This window comes from Stenella coeruleoalba (genome assembly GCF_951394435.1).
Source record: "Stenella coeruleoalba genome assembly, chromosome: 1".
NCBI classification, from domain to species: domain Eukaryota; kingdom Metazoa; phylum Chordata; class Mammalia; order Artiodactyla; family Delphinidae; genus Stenella; species Stenella coeruleoalba.
This window is the reverse complement of record NC_137169.1, coordinates 131,199,753-131,206,747: the sequence shown is the minus strand read 5'-3', so window position 1 is coordinate 131,206,747 and position 6,995 is coordinate 131,199,753. Positions and strand designations below refer to the sequence as shown.

At 34.2% G+C, this 6,995-nt stretch overlaps 1 long non-coding RNA gene across 1 annotated transcript in view; it reads left to right on the top strand.

Annotated features, from left to right (window-relative positions):
* Positions 1-231: 231 nt before the first annotated feature.
* Positions 232-6,995, top strand: part of LOC307193523 — a 176,270-nt gene continuing 169,506 nt past the window's right edge. The window contains exon 1 of the long non-coding RNA XR_013830348.1: positions 232-286. This is a non-coding gene — a long non-coding RNA (uncharacterized lncRNA). The remainder of the gene's footprint in view (positions 287-6,995) is intronic.

The window sequence follows — 6,995 nt, the reverse complement described above, 5'->3', positions numbered from 1 at the left end:
TTTTCATTAATGAGGTTTTTTTTTTTCCTTTTAACATCCCAAATCTAGACCCTGAGTCTTTGAGAAAGGCAAGAAAACTCTCAGATTCAACCCTGCTGAATTATATTTCCTCTTCTAAGATTTGGGCCCAAATCCATATTTTTCAAACTATGATAGCCTTGTTTCCTTTTTTTTCAGCAATCCACAGATCACACGTGAGCCCCCTGATACTTTGCTAACCTTGAACTAAGGCTCTTCTCTACATGAAGATTTTACCCACATTATTGGAGGAAAGAGATGGAGCTTGGTGAGTCATAATCACTTGGACCTTTCTAACACTTTATATTTTTGTTCTTGAACGTTCAGGAGCCTCTTTCAAATCATAGCATCATAAACTTTCCTCCCAGTTAGCTTTCTGAGAGATTTTATTTTTCCATAAGTGGTTGTCTGAGCATAATAGATAGACATAATAGATATACTCACATACAGATAACACATATATTACAGATTTTTTACATATGGACACATATGTTACTTGGTTTATATGATTTTTTATTATTTGTAGACCTGCACATATTTCAAATATAAATATATGGTTCATAGTCTAAATACCATCTTGATACATAAAATATATGTTATAAAAAAGATTCTTCGGGCTTCCCTGGTGGCGCAGTGGTTGAGAGTCCGCCTGCCGATGCAGGGGACACGGGTTCGTGCCCCGGTCCGGGAAGATCCCACATGCCGCGGAGCGACTGGGCCCGTGAGCCATGGCCGCTAGGCCTGCGCGTCCGGAGCCTGTGCTCCGCAACGGGAGAGGTCACATCAGTGAGAGGCCCACGTACCGCAAAAAAAAAAAAAAGATTCTTCAAAACCTACTAAAGAAGGAAAAAAGAGTATAAGTAGCCTTGTTTTAGACAATTTACCAAAGATTTTTAGTAAATATTCTAATACTATAAAAACATTATAAAGAAAACAGTTTATATTAATAAATTTGTTAAATGTGAAGTAAATGTTCAAATACATATGAAGTCCATATAAATGAATCAAAATAAGTAATAGAAAAAAATTTCAATATCTGATAACACAAATATGATTACAGATATATTGTTTTCATCCATACAATCAGATATTTCTTGATATTTCAAAGCTTAACAAATTCTTTGCCATAAGAATGTAATATGAATTAACAAAAAGAGTTTGTTTCTTTTGTATTGGTATATTCAGACTTGAGTGTTCAGAGGTGGCAAATAAAATATTAGATTTCCTCTTATTAGAACTGTGCTTTAGAATGCCATATTATGAATTATTATGAAAGAAAGTAATGGCCTTGGTTGTTTTTTCATAGAAGGTATTAGATAGAAAGATGGGACCTCTGCAAACAAAAATTCACTGGATAGGGAATCTCTGACCCTGGCGTGATACAAGTAAAGATTGCTAATGCGTAAGAAGAAGATAGGTGCATTTTATAGTTCCACATATCTATTTCTTAAAAGTATAGAGTATATTTCTTAAAAGTATAGAGATAAATAGAACTTATGGTTGATCCATGGTGAGGATAAATGGAATAGCAGTAGCTTATGAGATTATTTAGAGATCTCAATCATTGGCACCCATAAAATGGTCGAATATATTCAGAACACTATCTGTCAATTAGTAACAGTATAATGCTTTTCTGAGAAGTCTGGAATATGGTGGGCTGTTCTATACAGTTTTTAAATGTTCTGATAAATGCTAGGTCATGAATTAATGATTACCTTATCAGAAATAACTGAAGACAATTTAAATAGATTCATTTCTAAACAGTGTAATGAGGCTTCTTCTGATGGGAAAACACTGTAGCTTTTCTTTACAGTATATTTTTAAAATGTTGTACAAAAGTAAGTACTGTCGGGAACTTAGGACTTAAGATACATAGGAAAAAAACTAAAATGAAAGAGGGAAAGATCATATAAGTGATCATTAAGGTTTTTACAACCTATTATGAAGTCTCATGGACAAAATAAGTTAAAACTGACAAAGAGTGAGACGGAAGAACAATTTTCTCTGATATTAAAACAGATTCACATAATTAATTTTGAGGTAATCTGTAAAAACTAATCAGAGATATGATTAACATTTGGTATTTTCTAATCACTTTTCAAACAGCTTCAATGAACATCTTAAAAGCTGTTTAGTTGTTAGTATAGAAAGTGGTGAATTAAAACAATTAACAAACATTTATTCAAATACATATTTATTCATATAAAATGCATATTAGTCCTGGCAATTGGATTTTCAAAATCTCTCTTTTCACAAACAATTCTATATAATTATTGTACTTCCTTAAACCAAGCAGTGTTAAGTAGTGAATATTCTGTACCCATTTTTTACTTTTTTGGTTGTTTGAGTTTTAAAACTTTATTGAGGAAAACTTGGCAAATACAACTGTAAATATTTCAAGTGCACAACATGATGATCTGATATACATATACATTGTAGAATGATTACCAGATTAAAATAATTAACACATCCTTTACCTCACAGTTAACTGTGTGTGTGAGATGAGAATGTTTAAGATCTACTCTCAGCAACTTCCAAGTATACAATACCTTATTATTAACTATAGTCACCATGCTGTACATTAGATCCTCAGAATTTCTTTGTTTTATAACTGAAAATTTATACCATTTGACCTACACCACCCCATTTCTCCCTCCCGCCAAACCCTTGGCAATCAGCGTCAGCATTCTAATCTCTGTTTCTGTGATGATTGGCTTTTTTTTTTTTTTTTACGATTCTACATATAAATGGTAGCATACGGTATCTGTCTTTCCATGTCTGGCTTATTTCACTTAGCCTGATGACCTACAGATTCAGATTCATCCATGTTGTAGCAAGTGCCAAGCTTTTCTTATTTTTTATGGCTGAATAAATAATATTCAATTATACTGTAAATATAATAAAACTATATATATATATATATATACACACACACACATATAAGACATTGTCTTTATCCATTCATCCATTAAAAGACATTTAGCGTGTTTCCATATCTTGGCTCTTGTGATCAAGGCTGCAATGAACATTGTGTGGAGATAGCTTCTTAAGATACTGATTTCACTTCTTTTGGATAAATACCCAGACGTGAGATTGCTGGATCATAGTGTAATTCAATCGTTAAGTTTTTGAGAAACTGCCATATTGTTATCTATAATGGCTGTACTGTTTTACATTCCTACTAACAGTGTATAACAGTTGCCTTTTCTCCACATTCTCACCAATATTTGTTATTGCTTATCTTTTTGATAATAGCCATCCTAACAGGTGTGAAGTGATTATCTCTATGTGGTTTTGATTTGCATTTTCCTAATGATTAGTGATGTTGAGTACATTTTCATATACCTATTGGCCATTTGTATGTCTTCTTTGGAACCAAAAACTCAGGTTCTTTGCACATTTTTAAATTGCTTTTTTTTGGTTGGTATTTTTTTTTTTTTTTTTTTTTTTGCTTTTGAGTTGTATAAGTTCTTTATATACTTTGGATATTAATCCTTATCAAATACATGATTTGTGAGTATTGTCTTCATTCTGTAGATTCCCTTTTCAATTCATTGATTGTTTACTTTGCAGGAGGATTTTTAGTTTGATGTAGTCCCACTTATTTTAGCTTTTGCTGCCTTTGCTTTTGGTGTCTTATCCAAGAAATCGCTGCCAAGACCAATGTCGAGGATCTTTTTCCCTACGGTTGCCTATAGAAGTTCTATAGTTTCAGATATTACACTGGAATCTTTGATCCATTTTGACTTAACTTTGTGAATGGCATAAGACCGGGGTCCAGCTTCATTCTTTTGCATGTGGATACCCAGTTTTTCCAGCATCATTTATTGAAGAGATTTCTTTCTCCATTGTATTTTCTTGTGTCCTTGTCAAAAATCAGTTGACCACATATGTGTTGGCTTATATCTGCACTCTGAATTTTGTTTCATTGGTCTGCGTTCCTGTTTTTATGCCCATACTATACTGTCTTGATTACTATAAATTTGGCATATAATAATAATATAATTTGTGGTATAATTTGGAATCAGAAAGTGTGATGTGATGTTTTCTTCCTCAGAATTAATTTGGCTATTCAGTGTCCTTTTGATTCCACATAAATATTAGAATAGGTTTTTTTCTACTTCTGTGAAAAATACCATTGAAACTTTGATAGGGATTACATTGAATCTTTAGATTGCTTTGAATACATTGGACATTTTCACAAACTAATTCAATCTTTCAATCCAAGAACATGGGATAGATTAACATTTAATTGTATCTTTTTAAATTCCTTTCATCTATATATTATGGTTTTCAGTGTATAGGTATTTTACCTCCTTGGTTAAATTTATTCCTAAGTATTTTATGCTTTTTGATACTGTTGTAAATGGGGTTGCTTTCTTAACTTCTCCTTAGCATAATTCTTTAGTGTATAAAATGCAACTGATTTGTGAGTGTTAATTTTATATCTTGCAACTTTATTTCATTTGTTCTAACAGTTTTTTTGGTGAATGCTCTTGGGTTATCTATGTATAAAATCATATCATCTGAAAACAGATAATATTATGTCTTCCTTTCTGATATGGATGACTTTTACTTCTATTTCTTGTTTAATTACTATGGCTGCAGTATCTAATACTACGTTGAATAGAAATGGTAAGAATGGATATCTTTGTTTTGTTTCTGATTTTAAAGGAAAAGCTTGTAACTTTTCACCAGTGAGCATGGTCTTGTCATATATGACCTTTATTATGCTGAGGAATGTTCCTTCTATTACTAATTTGTTGAGAGTTTTTATTATGAATGGATATTGAATTTTGTCAAATGATTTTCCTGAACCTATTGAAATGATCATATCATCTTTATCCTTCATTCTGTTAATGTGGTTTATCGCATTTGTTGATTTGCATATTTTAAACCAACTATATATTACAGGAATAAGTCTCACTTGATCATGGTGTATGATCCTTTTAATGTGTTCTTGAATTCAGTTTGTTCGTAAGTTGTTGAGAATGTCTACACCTATATTATCAGACATATTGACCTGTAATTTTTTTTCTTGTAGTGTCCTTGACCGGCTTTAGTGTCAGGATGATGCTGGCCTCATAAAATGAGTTTAGAGGTGTTGTTTCCTTTTGAATTTTTTGTAAGAGTTTGAGAGAGATTTGTATTAATTCTTCTTTAAATGTTTGGTAGATTTCACGTGTGACGCCATCTACTCCTGGGCTTGTATTTGCTGGGAGATTTTCAAAGTATTGATTCGATCTCCTTGCTCATTATCATTATGTTCAATTTTCTATTATTTATTTATTTATTTTTATTTTTGCGCTACTGGGGCCTCTCACTGTTGTGGCCTGTCCCGTTGTGGAGCACAGGCTCCGGACGCGCACGCTCAGCGGCCATGGCTCACGGGCCCAGCCGCTCTGCGGCATGTGGGATCTTCCCGGACCGGGGCACGAACCCGTGTCCCCTGAATCAGCAGGCGGACTCTTAACCACTGCGCCACCAGGGAAGCCCAAGAGTTTTTTTTATTTGTTTGTTTTCTTAATATTTTTTAAATATAGAAATAAAATAATTGTCGCTTTTGATCTTTTTTTCTTGTGTTGAGAGCATGTTCTCCTGTTTCATCCTTGTTGTCACATATTGCAGAATTTCCTTCTTTTTAAGGCTGAATAATATTTCATTATCTGCATATGCCACATTTTCTTCATCCATCCAGGGTTTTTTAGGTTGTTTCCACATCTTGGCTATTGTGACTAAGGCTGCAATGAATATGAAAGTACAAATATTGCTTCAAGATTTGGATTTCAATTCTTGTGGGTAAATCCTCAAAAATAGGATGGCTGGATCATATGGTAGTTCTATTTTTAATTTTGGGGGGAACCTCCATATTATTTTCCATAGTGGCTGCACCATTTTAAATTTCCACCTGTAGTGTACAAGGATTCCAATTTCTCTACATTTTTACCAACACTTGATATTGCTTGTCTTTTTGATAACAGCATTTTAACAGGTGTGAGGTGATATCTCATTGTAGTTTCGATTGATATATTCCTGATGAATAGTGATGTTGAGCATCTTTTTATATACCTGTTGGCCTTTTGTATGTCTCCTTGGTGAAATGAATATTCTAGTTTTTTGCCCATTTTTAAATAAACTAAATTCATATAATTGAGAAAATGTGTCAGGTCTGTTGTGTGCCAAAGATAGGAACAACAGGAATCTCCATCAACAGGGCATTGGTTAAATAACATGGTAGAGAAGGAGATTATAGAGAGGAGTTGCTATTTGGGGCCTATTAGAATTGTTCTATATTGGGGTAAAAATGGCTAATCCTTTACTTTTTCTCAGTCATTGAATGTGGGCCATCTCAGGTGTGAGCTTGGGACAGGTAGCTCTTTGAAGCTGAGATGTTCCCTGCAGGGAACATCCACTGACAACATTCCCAGAAATTGTGCCACAAGTTCTTTCTTGCATCTCCATGTCTATCACAGTCTACGTGTGATGCCTGCATCCATTACCTTATATGCATTAAGGAAGAAGCTCTGCCAGGAACCACATGGGCTTCTATTCCTGGGGAAAACTAAAAAGACTAGGACTAGTGAGAAGAACTACAGATCCTGCTGCCTCAGGTGGTCCTGGGACATAACGGATAATTATATTTTCCCTCTTCTACTTTTATTCTAGATTTGTCTCAACCTCAGCTAGTGATGATTTTAGTCTTGGTGTCTTGCCTGCTGGAGGTAAATCAGATCCTTATTGCTGAGGCTTCTGAGTCTCTGGTCACGATGTGTGTCTCTGGCTGAGATTGCTGCTATTTTTAATGTATTATTAGGATTGGGTAAGGGAGTACTGAGCAGTATTACCACCTGTTTCTCTCTGCCCCCATCAGTTAACAGCATTTTGACCTAGTTCCCCTTCTGGAAATAGGAAGTACAGATTCCCCAAGTGGGTCTTTGGGAGGACCACTCCTGCTCTTGGCACACGATACCATATAT